This window comes from Bos taurus, chromosome 24 (genome assembly GCF_002263795.3).
Source record: "Bos taurus isolate L1 Dominette 01449 registration number 42190680 breed Hereford chromosome 24, ARS-UCD2.0, whole genome shotgun sequence".
Taxonomy (NCBI): Eukaryota; Metazoa; Chordata; class Mammalia; order Artiodactyla; family Bovidae; genus Bos; species Bos taurus.
In genome coordinates, this window is record NC_037351.1 from 37,817,441 (window position 1) to 37,836,469 (window position 19,029).

The 19,029-nt window shown below is 40.7% G+C and overlaps 1 protein-coding gene across 20 annotated transcripts in view; it reads right to left on the bottom strand.

Moving 5' to 3' along the window:
* DLGAP1 (DLG associated protein 1) overlaps positions 1-19,029 on the bottom strand; it is a 782,615-nt gene that overhangs the window by 242,359 nt on the left and 521,227 nt on the right. The gene's annotated exons all lie outside the window — the stretch shown is intronic.

Consider the following 19,029-nt stretch of genomic DNA (forward strand, 5'->3'; position numbering starts at 1 on the left):
GGACCAGAAGCTGTGGGATTCAAACATTTTTAAACACTAAAATAAATAAATTAAAACACTTTCATTCGCCTTACAACAATCCTGTCTTTTTGTTCTAATTGATACGGTACTTGATGTCAGTGTGAAATCTCTGTCATTTAAGAACAAGAGAGAAAAACTCATTAAATATCTATGACCAAAATATATTGGCTGGGGCAAAAAATAATTAGGAATGACATGTTTTAGAATCTTGAAGTGTCCAAATATAGAAATGATATATAATTTAACCTAAATGTTTCATTAAAGGAATCTATCTATCTGTGTATCTATAGGCTGTGTTGTGCTTCGTCACTCAGTTGTGTCTGACTCTTTGCAACGCCATGCACTGTAGACCCCAGGCACCTCTGTCCATGGGGATTCTCCAGGCAAGAATACTAGAGTGGGTAGCCTATCCCTTCTCTAGGATCTATCTGTATGTTTAAGATTAAAACAATTATTTTGGCCATGCTGCATACCTTTTGTGATCTTAGTTGCCTGACCAGGAATTGAACCCATGCCCCTTGCAGTGAAAGTGCAGAGTCCTAACCACTAGACAATCAGGGAATTCCCAAAGGAATCTTTAAAATAAGCTACTGGTACATAGTAAGCTCTGAATAAATGTTAGGTAATGTCTAAATGCTTCTCCACCCAGCACAGCTACAAACGTGGCACAGAAGAAAATGGAATATTTTGCCACCATACAGTTTTTCATTTATAGAGAAGAATCATAGTGCAATGAACGTAGTACGGAGTCTGGAATCAGGTAAACCTGGGTTCAAATCCGACTATACTACTTAGCAAGTGTGATTTTAGTCCAGCGACCTTAGTCTCTTTTAACCCCAGTATTCTCAAAGACATCCTTTGTGGATCACAGTTTTGCTGTGGCAAAGGGGCTTGTGTAACTTAATGAAGCTATAAGCCATGCCATGGGGGCTACCCAAGACGGACAGGTCATGGAGAAGAGTTCTGACGAAACGTGGTCCCTGGGAGGAGGGAGCGCAAACCACTCTGGTATTCTTGCTGTGAGAACCCCATAAATAGTATGAAAAGGCACAAAGATAGGACACTGGAAGATGGGCCCCCCAGGGCAGAAGGTGTCCAGTATGCTACTGGGGAAGAGCAGAGGGCAATTACAAATAGCTTCAGAAAGAATGAAGCTGTTGGGCCAAAGCAGAAATGATGCTCAGTTGTGGATGTGTCTGGTGGTGAAAGTCTGATGCTGTAAATAACAATATTGCATAGGAAACTGGAATGTTAGGTTCATGATCCAAGCAAAAGAAGAGGGTGGCAGAGGATGAGATGGTTAGATAGCATCACTGACTCAATGGACATGGATTTGAGCAAACTCTAGGAGACAGTGAAGGTCAGGGAAGCCTGGTGTGCTCCCTGAAAAGCATCAGACATGACTTAGTGACTGAACAATCACAACAATTCTCAAATATGAGGACAGAAACATGTACTCAGGGATTTACAGTAAGAATAAAGATGATTTGAACTTATAGAGATAATGTCTATTAAGTAAAAACTTGTCCTTTGGAATTCAGAAGGTATTTCGTATGGAGATCATGTGGTAAGTGATGGTTAAGTTCCCATGGGGGGCCAACCCCTACGGCTTATTTAATTCATGATAGAGTTGAACCCTGATAGACTGTGGGATAGTTCCAAGGATCCTTTAGCCTGAGGGTGGGAGGGCTTTGGGGTGTGACGGTCAGTGCACTTGGGGGCTCTCAAGAGACCTCTGTGTAAGGGATGATGGATCAGTCAACTTTCTCAGAGCAGAACAGAATCACTCGAGATTTCTTTGAACGAACTGGCACATGGCCTTGTGGATAGCCTACACATGACGGGCAGGCTGGACACTCATGCCAGAGCTGACACTGCTGTCTGCAGGCAGAGTTCCTTCTGCTCCTGAAGAAGAATTTCTCTCTTAGGCCTTTCACCTGCTTAGACAAGGCCCACCTGCACTTTCAGGGGTAAACTTCTGTCCTTAGTCAACTGATTGTAGATATTAATTCACATACTTCCTTCCCAGCGACACCTTGATTAGTATTTGACTAAATAACTGGGTCCCCAGCTTAGCCAGGTGGGCACTCAGAACCAAGCATCAGAAGAGGTGGGAACTTGAATGATGGCTTCTGGGGCAGTGGTCCGGGGGCAGACAGGGCCCCACACCACGGGTTGATAGGCAGGCTCTCTTTAGGCATAAGCTGTATATGCTCTGTTCGTTCTCTAGGAGTTAGTTTGGGTCAAAACCTACAGGTAAGTATCAGCTCCTTGACCCACAAGGGACGCTCAGGAGTCCCACAGAGGTGGTCGAAGCAGAGGGAGCTTCGACTGTGTGGACTTTTCACTCAGTGCTTAGCAGAGCGCCTGCCACGCATGTGAATTTACTTAACAAGCTTTTTAAGGGCAAGGGGGTCATTTGTGATATATTTGTTTCTTGTTGGCAAATGTAGAGGAAAAGCTACATATCATACCACATGGAATAAAAAGGAATCTCAGAGACTTCTGCATTCTGAAAGACCAGTGAGACTACCCTGTCTGTCCAGAGGTTAAGACGCTGAACTCCCAAAGAGGGGGCATGGGTTTGATCCCTGGTTGGGGAGCTAAGATCCCGCATGCCTAGTAGGGCAGCCAAAAAAAACCAAAACAAACCCAAGAATTCTATAATGACCTGCCTTCATAAAACAAATGTAGAGCTCACCTAAAAAAACAATTTACCTTAACAACATGCACATACTACTAATGTAACACTATCGCTATATTTTAAACTCACTCATTTACAAATCCGTCTCACCCACCCATCTGTAAGCAACTAGAGAGGAGGGAAGATGTCATTCCTCTGCAGAGACTCTTATTTATGCCTACATTTCCAGTTCCAAGCAGACTACCCAATAAAATTAAAATAAAGGGAGACAAAAGTGCTCATGAAATCTTTGATTGTATCACCTGAGTTACACCTGAGTTTTGGATCAGTGGGAATGTGAGTGTGGGAACCTTCATTCCTGGATTCTCCTCTACAAATGACAGGGAAGCAGTCTGCCATCTGATGTGCGGAGATGGGGGGCGCTATGCGTGCAGGAGCTGGTGGGGGGTGTAGTATCACGGTGGTAGGTTTGGGGGATTGGATTTATAACTAGCATCCAGGAGACAGTCTTTGGTGGTTTCCAGGGAGTGGCAGTTGGCTGTTTCTGTGGTCTTCAGGGAACTGCAACCATAGCAGGGTCAACGGAATACTGTTAGACCAAAGAGCTTCATCACCCAACCATGGCAGGACCAGCCAAAAGGACTCACCCTAAAACTCTTGTCTCTCCTGGTATATTCCAAAGCACATTCTGTGGATCATTCATCCTTAGAAATGTACTATGGAAGAGGGTTCCAAGGATGGAGGAGGTTTGGGAGGTGCTCTCTACTTTCCAGTTTTCTTAGAGTTGCCGTTCATATTAGCATCTTAAAGATCGCAGGGTGCTCAGTCGCTCAGTAGTCTCCCTGTGGTCCCATGGACTGTAGCCCACCAGGCTCCTCTATCCATGGGATTCTCCAGGCAAGAATACTGGAGTGGGTTGCCACTTCCTACTCCAGGGGATCTTCCCAACCCAAGGATTGAACCCACGTCTTCTGCATTGCAGAGATTCTTTACCACTCGCATCAACTGGGAAGCCCAGAAGATTGCAGAATGTCTGCTGATAGAAAAACCTGAGTATATTACTCGGTTTGTCAAATTCAATTCCTTCTCTTCAGACAAACATCTACTCACATCATGCTTGATAAATGCTTCATGCTTCATTTACAAATGAAGAAACTGAAACCCAAAATGTAAATTATAGTTTATACAGCTAATAAGTGACAGAACTGGCTAGAATTCCGATCTCTTCTCTTGGACCTGTGTGCTTTCAGCCTTGTCATACTGCAACTACTTATCCTCTGAACTCAACAAAATGAGAAAATGATTCATCTCCATGAGTTCTTTTCACAATTTGCAAAACTGTTTTGATCTTCCTCTATGGATATGCAAAGGACAAAAGCGGAGGGTAGCTTCTATGTGTAGATGGGAAAAATCACAACAAAATGCAGTCTTTGAGAACTTATATTTTTGTAAAGCTTATGCCATGATTTGTTTCACTCAAAGGAATCTATGCCAACGAAACACAGCAAATAGAGACGTGAAAGTGGAATTGGCTTATAACAATAGATACATGTCACCTGTCAAGCACTGAATCATGAACCTCGACCACGGCAACCTTTTATGATAAAAACTGTCATGAGTAAGAATCTTACTCAAGATGATGAATGATTTATCTTTGTAGAAAAGTCTTTGCTAATGGCACATCCCATGATTCCTTCTATCCCTAAATATTGACAGAAATTCAGTCTTTAGAATTGTCTCATGTGCATACGTGGACGCAGACCCACATTTCATATTCAACGATGGTGTTTTTCCAATACAGAAGTTGTGAACTCCTATAGACAGTAAAAATGCAGATATGTTTCATTTGAGAAAGACTTTTTTTTGGGGGGGAGGTTTATTCCCTATCTTTACCTTTTTGATAATAAGTCAAACTGACCTGATTTGGGTTCTTCAGATAGTCAAGCTTCTTCCTAGTAACAACGCTGGCTCTCTGTAATTCATGTACACCTCACTGCCGCTGTATGAGTGGGCACTTCACCTCCCACTCAAGTTTGCAATTGTTTGTGCAGAGGAAAAAATTTTTGAATTAATAGAAAAGTGTTAAATTAAGCTCCACTTATGATATTCCATTTGGCAAAAAGTAATTATTTTATTTCTCCCCCTGAGACAGACTTGGACAGAAAACAAAACAAAATAAACTCTTTTGTGTGAAGATGTCCACAGATAATTTTTTTTTTTTAAAGAGGACATAGTTCTTAAATAAGAAAGAAAATTAAGTGGCTTCCTAGTTTCTAGCCAAACTAGTCAAATGTTCCAATATCACTGCAAGAAGTCTCAAACAGGAGAATATTTGGGGGGGCTTGGTAGGACCTTGTGGGGTAGGAAGAGGCAGAAAAGGGAATATTTCTTTTCTTCTTTGGTTCAAAGTGCTTCTAGATATAAATTTTGACCTGACTTCAGTTGTAATACATAATACAGGGCACAGAGGCAATAGAAACCCAGAAGTAGTTTTCCCTATTGGGTGTTTTAGGATGGCTTTTCGAACAAGAATCACATAAGTAACAATTGATTTTTCTGCTCAGTTTTGCAGGAGGTATACTTTTCTTGACTTTTCTATAGAGAAATACATTTATTTGTTTTTATCTACAAAACATCCTTCTTTTGTTCTTGTGTTATGGAAACAAAAAGGAGACATAAAAATTGTGTCTGGGAGGCATTTGGGTATCAGAACTTTCTAGCATGTAGACTCAATCATAGTAGAGAGAAACTAGGGCCTCTAACCTGCTTCCCGTCTGAAGCATTAACCTAGGCTAATCCAGGAAGATTCAATTCAGATAAAATTTTAATATCTTTCAAGGTACTTGATGAAGAAGGAAATGGCAACCCACTCCAGTATTCTTGCCTGGGAAATCCTTTGGACAGAGGAGCCTGGCGGGCTACAGTCCACGGAGTCACATAGGGTCACACATGACTTAGCGACTGAGCCCAAGGTTGAGGATGTAGATTTATAAAAGATAGAATCTGGACAATTTCTATAATTGTATTATATTAATTAACAATGAAAAATTGACAGCCCATTTCTTGGTTGATGACATAAAGAAAGCACTGACTGAAAGGCTGAATGTATAAAAATAATATCTGCAATATCTTCAACTGATGAATTAAAGATTAATGGGCAGTTCATTATGGCAGCATTTGTAAAAAGTTAAAAGTGTGATAATGAATGATGTTTCTTTCCACGTATTTTAATTTCATTTTTTATTGGAGGATAGTTGATTTACAATGTTGTGTTAGTTTCAGGTATACAAAGTGATTGTGTTATACATACACATATATCCATTCTTTTTGAGATTCATTTCCCATTTGGTTAATGCAGAATACTGAGTAGAGTTCCCTGTGCTGTTATAGTAGGTCCTTGTTGATGATCTATTTTATATATGATAAGTGTGTTTATGTTAATCCAAAACTCCTAATTTTTCTCTTTTCTCCTTTCCCTTTTGGTAATCATAAGTTTATTTTTGAAGTCTGTGAGTCTGTTTCTGTTTTGTAATAAGTTCATTTGGAGCATTTTTTTAGATTCTACATATAAATGATATCATATGGTACTTTTCTTTCTCTGTGTGACTTACTTCACTTAATATGACAATCTCTAGGTCCATTCAGGTTACTGCAAATGGCATTATTTCATTCATTTTTTTTTTAATGGCTGAGTAACATGCCATTGTATGTGTGTTCCACATCTTATTTATCCATTCCTCTGTCAATGGACATTTAGGTTGCTTCTGTGTCTTAGCTATTGTAAATAGCACTGTCATGAACATTGGGGTACATGTATCTTTTAGCATTATGGCTTTCTCTGGATATATGCCCAGGAGTAGGATTACTGGGTCATATGGTAGTTCTATTTTTAGTTTTTTAAGGAACCTCCATACTGTTCTCCATAGTGGTGTACCAATTTACATTCCCACTAATAATATGACTCCCTTTTCTCCACACCCTATCATTTATTGTTTGTAGACTTTTTGTTGATGGCCATTCTGACAGGTGTGAGATGATAACCTCATTGTAGTTTTAATTTGTATTTCTCTAATAATTAGTGACATGGAGCATCTTTTCATGTGTTTTCTGCCCTTCTGTATGTCTTCTTTGGAGAAAAGTCTATTTAGACCTTCTGCCCACTTTTCAGTTGGGTTGTTAGTGTTTTTGATAATGAGCTGTATATTCTAGAGACAGATTAAGGAATTAATCTGTGCATGTAAATATGCTAGCTCCTCAATATGTAGAATTTGATCTTCTTGAAGGCAGGGATTTTGTTTTGTCCAATTCTGTACTCTCAATGTTTGGAAGTGTGCCCAGCATATGGTATATGAGCATTAAACGTTTGCTAAATGAATGAACACTCCTATGTAATGAAGCATCTCATAGCTCCTAACAAAAAAACAGGGTGGATCTCTCTACTAACAGAGAGAAGACCCACACAGTTGGACCTTTGAGCAACGTGGGTTTGAACTGCATGGATCCACTTATATGCGGATTCTTTTCAATAGTAAATGTTAGAGAACTACATGATTGTGATTTGTTGTTTAGTTGCTAAGTCGTGTCCAACTCTTTTGCAACCCCACGGACTATAGCTTGCCAGGCTCCTCTATCCATGGGATTTCCCAGGCAAGAATGCTGGAGTGGGTTGCCCTTTCCTTCTCCAGGGGATCTTCCTGACCCAGGGATTGAACCCACATCTCCTGCATTGGCAGGCAGATTCTTTACCACTGAGCCACCAGGGAAGCCGGTTGAGTCCAAAGATCTGGAACCTCAGATATGGAGGGACCACCCAGAGGGAGAGCTGACTATAAATTGTATGCAAATTTTCTTCTTCGTGGAGGGTTGGTGCCCCAACCCCCATGTTGTCCAAGGGTCAACTGTATGTTTTATAAAGTAGAATGGCCACATGCTGAATACTATTTGTAATATATACACACATATATATGCATATATTTTTGAGTTTGAATATCTGTGAGAAATATGAGAAGGAAAATGTTAAAACGATAGCAGTGGTGGTGCTCTTCAGGAAGTGGTGGTGGGAGACTGGGAAACAGGGGCTGACTTTTCACTCTGTACCATTCTGCACTGTTTGTATTTTTCCAGCATGAACCTGTATTAGTCTTATTAAAATATGAATTCTGTGGGAAAACCTCCAAACCCACTTTTCTTTAAAAAATAAAATCTGTGGAAAGACCACAAATTTATAAGCATACAAGTTTGTTTTTTAGAATTTCTGTCATCTTTACATGATCTCAATCTGTAGGTTCTATTCCATCACTGGCAAAGATAATCTAAGGAACACAATTTAACTGGAAATTGATGAAAGTTGAGTAGGAGAATCATAAATTAGAATCTTTTAAGAACTATTATTAAAGACATTTTGCTTTCCTATTTTTTCAGCTTGGGTTAGAATTTTATATTTAAAGTTAGGAAAATGCACATATAATCATATGCGAAGACCCGTATGTTCTGTATCAGTCTGTGCCACTTATTTTCAATGAGATAAAACAGCTTACTTAAAGTTGAATTTCCCCATTGAGTTTAGACGAATCAGCTGTTTATCCAGCAGCACTTTGCTTAAAAATAGATGGGATGACATTTGTGGGTGCTTTTAAAAAATATCCTTTGGAGAAAGAAGCAGAACTCTAATGCCACTTTTACCATTTCCATTACATAAGAAAGGCACTTTTTTTTTTTTTTTTTTTGTTACGAGGACTTCCTGTAACTTATTCTTCTTTCTTACACATATACTTTTGGAACAAGTAACAATCATTGGATGTATAAGGGCATCTCACCTGAATTTTACATTTTAGTGACTGAAATTAATTCAATGGAAACCTTAAATATGGCTAGAAAGAGTTTTTTCTGATTGCATATGGAGATTTCTTTTTTTCATCCTTCTAATTATGTGCTCTCCCATCATTCTTTTATCAGCTAGTTATTGAGCGCCTGCTATGTGACAGGCACTGTGGTTACAAAAATGAACATAAAGATGATTTTGAGTGCATTTCACTTGATCTTACAGACCAGTTTAATAATTGTACCAACCTGCCAACAATAAGAAGTGGTTGATGTTACCTTAAACCTGCTGTCATATGATTCCACGGAGTCTAGGATAAGCATTAAAATAGGGCTGAGCTGAAAATATACTGTCACCCAAATTTCAAACCAAGTAGATACACAGGAGAACTCTAGTCAATTAAAGTATGAAACATTAAAATCAGTGTTCTGATCTTGGTAGCATTGCTGATGTAGCGAAGGATTAGGACACCGGCAGGAAATGAAACCAAATGCATCCTTTTCCTACTCAGAAAAATATACCTATGTTAGAACCCTATCAGCCTTATTTATCTAAAAAATGTACTTTGGGAAATTGCATCTGTTGGGAAATGTGAAAGAGGAAACCAGGTCCATGTGAAGGTGGGGGTGTATGACATCACCAGGCCACGTTCTTATCCTCGGTTTTTATGGAAGTTTGCTCTGAATTCTCACACGAGTAATGGGATTAGATTCTCTTTCTTCCTTTGTCAAGCATTCCCTGACCCTGAGTGCCGTGACACAGATGGCAGGTGAATAGTATCTGCCCGCCGGGGAGGAAGGTCACTTCCACCCGCCTCCTGCTATGTGACTTGAATATCTGGCTCACTCCATCGCTGGCCTGCCACTGGCTCCCGCTCCCAGGTAGCCTGCCGCCCGAGCCATCACGGTGGGTAGTCAGGTTAAGAAGGAGAGAGAGTTCTCAGCCACCCATTCATCCCTGGCCCCTGGGAATCCACCTCTCAGAGACAGCCTGCCAGATGCCCTGTTTCATCACTCCTGTAGTTTCCTTTTCTTAGATTCTGTGAATGCTTTTAATGGTCTGGGTCACCCTCCCCACCAAGTACAGGGATTTTGTGTTTTATTCTGAATAGCAAGGTATGGTTCTGAGCACCTTGTGGCATTTGGTAAAAGTGATAAATACTAATGATGAACAACCAAGCAGGCTCTCATGGTCCTGAGGCTGGCTACAGGAGAACTCAGAATGAGGGGAAAAATAAGTCAATTTCGAACACAAAGGCAAGATTTAGCCTCTCATTAGATCCAACTGCTCCATGTGAAAAACTGTGTTAACAAAACAGCGCTGGGATTTTTGAGGGGAGAGGCATGTGTGTGTGGACTAGGTTTTCAAGATGTGTTTTCCATCTTCCCAATTTGGGGTGTTATGATATAATAGGATTTTGAAATCCAAACATATGTTATTGTCTTTCTCCTTTCCCTTTTATGTTTAAACCTCTGCTATAATGAATTAGCTCTCCCTTCTCAGTAACTTAGAGTGTTTATTTCTTTTTTATAGAAATGAAGCACTTAGATGATATTTAAGTCTATTTCTTCTTATGGTCCCTTCAACTTGATTTGTATGTGATTTTTGACTCTGTGTGAATATATTAATTTGGCCAAACAATGAATACTATTAATATTATATTTTATACAACAGGGCTTCCCTGTTAGCTCAAATGGTAAAGAACCTGCCTGCAATGCAGAAGACCTAGGTTCTATCCCTGAGTCGGGAAGATCCCCTGGAGAAGGGAATGGCAACCCACTACAGTATTCTTGCCTGGAGAATTCCATGGACAGACCATGGAGTCTCAAAGAGTCGGAAGTGATTGAGTGACTAACACTTTCACTTTCATCCTCTTCATAAACAAAACTTTCAAAAATATCAAATTTTTACAAATTTTAGACGATTTAGAATTGTTTTGAGAAATCAAAATATCCCAGCTTATAAAAGTCATGTGCAAATATAATTCATTTCTTCCTCTCTCTAGATTACTTGGTAGTTTAGAAGAGACAATTTAAAAAAAAGACCAGTACATTACTAGCTGATGACATCTAATTTCTTAGTAACTTTAAAATAATATAGATTGGGATGGAGCCATTGAGTTAAAACCATAGAGAGGAGAGAGAGAAGGTAGGAACCGTATTAGAATAATAGCCAACTGTTTGTGATAAAGTGCCAGCAAGTGGGTAAAACAACTGAGTTTTCCATTTTAGTTCAACAAAATTATTTTCCCTACCATAAACACAGGATTTGATTACAGAGTAACACGAGAGAGTAAAAATATTACTGGTTTACTTGAAGTCATTGAAGAAATATTAAATATTAACTTCAATATTAACTTGATGAAATACTAAAATGTTAGTTGTTCTTTTTTCAAGGCAATTGTTTTAAAGCAGTTCATCAGTTTTAATCATGCTGGCCAGGGTCTTTGAGATGTTAAGAATCAGTCCATTGTGTGGTTTATAAACCAAAAAGACTAGAAATTCTCAGCAGTTGTAAAGCGCAGAACTGGGCATGGTTGGCACGCATGCTTGTATCGCCTACGATTGTCTTGTACAGAAGTGTTCACATGTTACATGTTTGAGGTATGAGGGAAGGACAGAATTTTACTTCTCCCACCGTCACCCAATCTGGTAGCAAGCTGCAGGTTCTTCCTGTTCACATGCATGTGTGCATGCTCAGTCACCTCAGTCATGTCTGACTCTGCGACCCTATGGACTGTAGCCCATCTGGCTCCTCTGTCCATGGGATTCTCCAGGCAAGAATACTGGAGTGGATTGCCATGCCCTCCTCCAGGGGATCTTCCCAACCCAGGGATTGAGCCTGCGTCTCTTGTGTCTCCTGCACTGGCAGGTGCGTTCTTTAGCACTAGCACCACCTGGGAAGCACCTTTCCTGTTCACACTAGTGAGTAAACTCTTAGAGCTTATTAACTATGTAATTTAAAGTTTACAAAATCCTTCCAAAAGATGTAGAATGAGGATAAAGTAGTTTCTAATGTAAACTTGAGGCTTGGACATACTAATTGGGCCTTTTGAATTGCTTGCTGTGGGTAGATGCTGTAGATATTTAATCACTTGATAATTTATTAGTAATGTATTTAATTCCTATAGATAACTGAATATAACTGATACAATTGAAGTACAGTTGAGTTGGCTTCCCTGGTGGCTCAGTGGTAAAGAATCCGCCTGCTAATGCAGGGTTTGATCCCTGAGTCTGGAAGATCGCCCGCCTGGAGAAGGAAATGGCAACTCACTCCATTGTTCTTGCCTGTGAAATCCCATGGACAGAGGAGCCTAACAGGCTATAGTCCTTGGAGGCTGTAAAAGAGTCTGACATGACTTAGTGACTAACCAACAACAACATAGTTGAGTCACAATATTGTGTTAGTTTCAGTAATTTTGCAGATTACACTCCATTTTCAGTTATTATAAGACAATGTAATTCCCTGTTCTGTACAGCATATCCTTGTTGTTTATCTATTTTACATATAGTAGTTTGTATCTGTTAATCCTATACCTCTAATTTATCCCTCCCTCCTTCTCTCTTCCCTTTGGTAACCACAAGTTTTTTTTCTGTATCTGTGAGTCTATTCATGTATGTTCATTTTACTGAAAATATGAACATGACATTTTGACTACTGCTCTTACTATTCATTTTTATTAAAAAGATAGTAGCAGCAATAATAAACAATAGTATTAAAATCATGCGTTGAACACATTTATCTTTTTTAAAAAATTGTGGATTTTAAATAATTTTTCCTCAAATCTGAAATATAGTAAGTAGGTAGAAACCCACTTGTGGTTTTTATTATACTTGAAAATAAATTAGTGTACATTTAACATGGTATTTTGTTGTTCTCTTTGGACAGCCTACTGCAGTTAAAAAAAATCATTGTTGTAGGAGAAAGGCAAATTGGATCTGGAAGTCAAGAAAACTTGTTCTGAATTCTAGCTCAGATTTTGAGTTGTTTGAACCATAGAACAGACAGCAAGGGAATTAATTAATACCTGTTTCATACAGTTCTGGTGTTATTTCTTCTTATAATTTCTTGCTTTTGAAAGAATAGGGTAGAAAACCTTACTTTCTCTAGATGCTGATCCTAGAATTCATGAACTTTATGATTTTCATTACTCTATGATAACTGCCCACTGGATACAATTAATAAATCCATCCATCCGTCCATTCACATTTATTTTTTTGTTCTTAAAGCCCCCTCATATACTTTTTTGTGTGTATGCTGGTTCCAGCTTTACTGAGCTAAGACTGATATATCACATTGTGGTAATTTAAGGGGTATAACCTATTGATTTTATGCACTTACATACTGTAAAATGGTGACCAGCATAGCTTAGTATGGTGAAAGCTTATCACATCACTTAAATAAAATCTTTTTTTTTTTTTGGCACTGAGAATGTTTAAGATCTACCCTCTTAGCAACCATTCACATTTATTGAGGGCTTCCTATATGCCAGGCACTATGGGAGCAGAAGATGCAAGTATTAATAGACTTATTTGCCCCCAGGGATCTCAATCTTTATTGGAGAGAAAGGTGGAATTAGTGGGGGGAGGGAAGCAAGAAGCACTCAAGTGTGGTTGCAATGAAGTGAAGGCATTGCTGGAAAATACATGCTAGAGAGTGCAGTGACCACAGAAGCTGCTTCAAGGAGGTCATCCTTGACCTGACACTTGGATGGTGGTCCAGACTGCCAGCTGGGTGTGGGGAGAAGAAGAGGGTGTGACGGGAGAGGAAACAGCATAAGTGAAGGCATGGCCTTGAGGAAAGGCAGTATGTTCTACCGGAAGCACCAGATTACGGACAATACATGGAGCATTCAGAACTTCCCGGCAGACTGAGCCTCTCTGGTGGGGCCCCTCTAGAGATTAAACTGAAGGCACCCAATCTCCTGCTACTAGTCTCGACATGGTTTAAAGCACAGCAGGTCTGTTTCAAAAATGCCTTTTTTTGGACTGCCTTTTAGTATCAGTGATAGGACACTGAGAACAACAGAAAATGGGTCCTTTTGTTTCTATAGATCTTTTCCAAGTCCACATTTTTCCCCTTTCTCAGGGAACTCCCCCAAACCATCCATCCTTTCTTCTGAACCAAATACTCCTTGCTGAGTGTGGCATTCTACCCTCTGCTCAGCACCCTCCCCACCCACCACGTCCCACCCTCAACCACCACTCAACCGCCTCCATCTCCACAAGATCTCTCTTCTGGTTATGCCTAAAATCCCCACCCAGGTGACACCCTTCCACCTTCTTCTTCTGGCCCTCCTTTAACACAGGCACTGCAACACATCCGGCCACATTTCAGGCGCACAGCTAATACTCAGAGGGTCTCCCCACCTCCCTCACCATGCAGCAGCCTCTGTAATACCCCCTTTCTTTATTGGAGTCATCTTTCATTTCCTGAAATATCCTGAAATATTTCCCATGGCTGCTGTATCAAATGACACACACTCAGTGGCTTCAAACAGCTCACATTTCTTCTCTGACACTTCCAGAGGTCAGAAGTCTACACTGATTTACTTGGCTAAAATCAAGCTATCAGCAGCCCTGAGCTCCCTCTGGATGTCCTAGGGGGAGGGTCCATGTCCTTGTCTCACCTACCTTCCCTCCGCTTCAAAACCAACAGCCCAGCATCTTCAAATCTCTGTTTCAGTGGTCACGTGGCCTTCCTCTGTGGTCAAGTCTCTGTCTGTTTCCCTCTTACAAGGACCCTTGTAGTTCCCTTGAGGGGAATGGAGTCCTCTCATTATTATTATTTATTATTATCCATTATTCCAGGATAATCTTCCCATCCCAAGTAGCATAGTTGCACCTGTGAAGTCACATTTGCCATCAACAGTCACATTCACGATTTTCTAGGGTGAGGGTGGACTATATTTGGGGCCATTTTTCCATATACACCCTCCACCCTGCCCTAACCACCAACACGACCAACGTGGAAGAGGACTTACTCTGTGCCAGGAAGACAGTTTATGAGCTGGGCACCATTATTATCTATTTAACAGATGAGGAAACTGAAGCATGGAAAGGTCAAATGATATCTCAAGTCCACATAGATAAATAGTAGAAAGAGCCTTCAAACTGAGCTCCCCAGCCTTGAAAGCCTCTGCCCCTCACACGACATCGTATTATTGTCCCTTAACTTTTGGGACTATGTGCGTCTGTATGGTGGTTTGGATTCCCAGGACCCTGAAGACAATCACGGCAGACACAAAATGGATCATTGCCCAGAAGTTGTATACTCCCCTTCTCTAGTTGTACTTCTAGCGACTTCTCCCGCAGAGAGCAGCGCTGATGAAGTGGGTGGGTGGTAAAAGCAGTAATTTGCTGCCCCTTGAAAGGCCAGTGGAAGCCCCCTAAGTAGTCTGACGTCAAGCCATGACTGATGAACGTTGAGATCTAACTGGGCTCAGGCAAAAGCACTGTGGAAAGAGTAATTACAGAGCAGGACCAGCAGAAAAATTTGTGTTGAAAAGGACAATGGAAATGGAGCAGAAATGTGAGACCCAGTGACTCTCGCCATGGAGAGAACAAGAAAGGCAGAAAACTCCAGCCAGCTCTAAGGCTGGAGAAGAAAGAATACAGCACAAAGGAAGGTAATTTCAGGTTAACAATGATGGTAAAATACACCCGGGATGGACCAGGGGAGGTCAGGAAGCAAATGAACAGGCAGGCAGTGAAAAAGGAAGGGTTTTTCTACCATCCGCCATTCATTTTCTGTTTCTGGACATTTATTAGATTTTCTCTGAAAACTTGACTCCTTTATTTCAAGAATCTTTACCTATTACTTAAGTCACAAATTCCCAGTCACGTTATCATCATCCATTACAGCTTAATTACAACTGTGCGGTTTTTTGCTTACCACTGTTTATTCTTTATCTTTCCCTATTGTTATGATTAACCTATTTAATGGGCAACTTTTTTGAGGATTTTCTTCAAATAGACTCTGTGAGTGATATATTCTCTGAATCCTTACCTAAGTGTTAATGTCTTCTCTTGTTGTGGTTTAGTTGCTCAGTTGTGTCTGATTCTTTTTCAACACCATGGACTGTAGCCCACCAGGCTCCTCTGTCCATGGGATTTTCTGGGCAAGAATATTGGAATGGTTTGCCATTTCCTTCTCCAGGTAGCTATTCATTTTTAAGATTAAAATTTTTTTTTTCCTACTGTAAGGCAGCAAGGGGCCACATGGTGGATAGAAAGAGCTGGCTCCAGGAATCAAACAGACTGGGGGGGACCATTCATTAATATCAGTGTTACTCAGGGCAACTTGAGCCTCAGTTCTCCCATTTACAAAATGAGAATAAGAACATGAAGATTAAAGAATGCATATGAAAGGCACTGGCAGAATACTTTGCAGGAATGAGTAACAAAGTTTCTGTAACCTCATCAGAACAAAAGGTAATGAAGTCATTCAGGAGGCCAAGTTTCCATTCATGCATTCGGACAGAATTTCCTTTGGGCTTGTTTGTGGCCACGACTGTGAATAAGAGACCAGATATCTACCATCATGGAATTATCAGCTAGTGGAATAGTCAACTTTATCTAAGACATGAAAAGGAAATAACAGATAGGTGAGAATTATGGAGAGATACTAGACTCAACTATGGCCAGTCAGAGAGGACTTCCTGGAGGAAGAGACATCTCAGCCAAGACTAAAAGGTTGAAAAGGGGTAAGTAGAGAAGAGAGGAGTTTGGGGTGAGTGGATACAAGAGACAAAAGAGGAAGAAGCTCATGAAAAGGCCCTGAGAAGGAGAGAACGGAACCCAGGAGAAAGTGTCAGTGTGGCTGAAATGCAGAGTGGACATAGGGAGTGTTGAGAAGTTAGGCTGTGGAGGAAAAAGGTCCCCCATTATGTCACACCCTGTAAGTCATGGTAAGAAGTCTGGACTCTACCATTGGGAGTATGGAGGAACCATTGAAGGATTTAGTAAGTAGAAGATTTGCTGATTCTATTTGTATTTTAGAGATGTCATCTGGACTCTAGTACATAGAATGAATTGGATTAAAGGAAACCAAATAACTCCTACATGGTCTTGGCTGGAAGACCATGTAGGAGTTATTTATACTAATCTAGGAGAGAAACTATGGCGATTCAATGGGGCAGCGGCTGATGAAGGGATGAGGAGAAGCGAATAGAAATAGAATCTATAAGACTTGGTGAGCTTCCCACCCCTTCAGTCATCCATCTGACTAACTCTTAGGAGTCTACCTTAAATGATATGGGGAGGTAGAGGGGAAAGTGAAGGGTTTCCCCTCTATTTCTGGGTTGGTAAAAAGACGTAGACAGTTGTCCTATTTATAAGAGTAGGAAATGCCAGTTAAGGAGCTGGTGGGGGAAGATAGCATGCCCAGTTTTAGAGATGCTCTTTTGAGCTTACCATTGACCTTCTTCCCAGGTGGCTCAATGGTAAAGAATCTGCCTATCGATGCAGGAGACGCAGGTTCGGTCCCTGGGTTGGGAACATCCCTGGAGCAGGAAATGGCCACCCATTCCAGTATTCTTGCCTGGAGAATGCCATGGACAGAGGAGCCTGGTGGGCTACACTCCATAGGATCACAAAGAGTTGGACATGACTGAGCATGCATGCATGCACACACCTTACTTTTGTAATGCAGATAGTCCGCCAGCCTGTGTGCATCAAGGGATAGTGATATTAACCAAGTCTAGCGATATTCTAGTCTTCTCTCATCTTTGTTCCTCCTCCACTTAATTCTGATTGTCTCCAAGAATGGGCTTCACGTGTATTTGGGAACAAATCTGTCTGCCGCCTTCTGCTCAAGCCTCCTTGCCATGTTCCAGGAACTTGTTAGGATGGTGGGCCATCTGTGACTGTGCTGCTGCCTCAGTTACCACTGTCCTCAGTGGACGGCTGCGCTGTGGTCTGTGCTGTGTATGGGTTGGGGGGTGGAGGGTGGGGAGCGAAGGCACAGTTGCTGCTTTCTCTAGATCTTCTCCATTAATTAACTAACCCAAGGGGTTAATGTGTGAGTCTGTAGGTAACACCTGCCTTCATCTGGCATCACTCAGAGTGCCTGAAAGGACTAGGAACTTTGCATCTCACATTGAAGGGTGAGTGGTAACCATGGTAGACAAAAAGAATCATGAAGAGGATGCTGGCCAAAAACCTTGCATTTGAAATCATCAGGTTGGTTTTAGGTAGTAGTACTGGATAAAAAGTCACTCTGGTATCAAAGTTTTCTTACTGTACAAATGACAGAAAATAGACAGCAACTTTGCAGTTATCAAAGTTTGTTTTCTAGTTTGTTTCTTCCAACTTTCCAAAGGATACAATGCAACCCATAGGCTCTGGACCAATGATGCTGGGGAGAAGGGAAATAGCAGGGGGGAAATACCAAAAATAAAGAAGCAATAAAAATGCAGGGGACAGTCAAGGATGTCTGGAGTGATGAGGTATGAGAGAGAAATTGGGGAAAGAGGGAAAGAAAATGAACACCTCCCAAACCCCAAACAGCCCACCATATTTGAGCTTCCAACAGAGTCCCGCACGCAGAGAAGAGCCGTGAAATGGAACATATTTTAAAACCTTGAAGTATGACTAGGTAACATATGTTCTTAAAAATGAGCTGTGATAGACTCAAATGCTACACTCCTACTTCTCATAGGTTTACTAAAGTAGAGGTTTTTTCCAGAGAAATGCCTAAAATTTGTAGGTGGAACAGGGGGACATGTAAACGGAACTCAGTCTTTGGTAGTGGCTTATCTTTGTGTGCATACTTAGCACCTATTTACACTTCTGGAAAAACAGGTACTGCGAACAATTTAGAGGGTGGGGAGAAGAAAAATTCTTCCTTTTCTATAAGAGCCTGATTGCAACGTTTAAAGAGTTCCACGAAACAAAAATATCTGGTGGCACAGCTCGTTTCCCACGCAGAAAAACAAAATGGGAAGGTCAGGTAGGAAGAAGAGAACCATTTCCTTTCCATGTCTCCAAAATTTCCCACATACTTGGCTGTTTTGAATAGATCTTCTGAAATATCTTTTGAGGTCACCTACTTTGAGAGAATAGAGACTCTGATTTTCAGGTGACACAGCAGTGAGCCCAGAAAACAGAAATCACATTTTTCATTTTTGACGTTCTTAAGAGAAAAGAAAAGATGGCAATTTCTTCCCCATCTTGCTAAGCTTTTGCTAGTCTCAGGGATTTGTGCTCCGATCTGCCTAAAATAAAAATCCTTGTGTTAAACCCCGAGAAGCTAGATCACAAAAAAGAAAACCCAACCTAGTAACTGTTTTATCACTTTTAGTTTTTAAGATAGAGTGGCTAAGGTAGCCATGAAAATCTCGTAGGGATCTGATGGTTTTTTATCCCCTGAACTTCATGGGACAAACAAGTACATTTTCCACACGAACAGAAATCCTTGCAGCTCCGGTAAATCAAGAAAGTAATAAGGAAAATGTACATTATCGGCAGGCTGCTGTTTTAAAACACAATCTCACCAAATAAAACCCACCTAAACCGGAGCTGTGGAATAATTTTAGCAATTG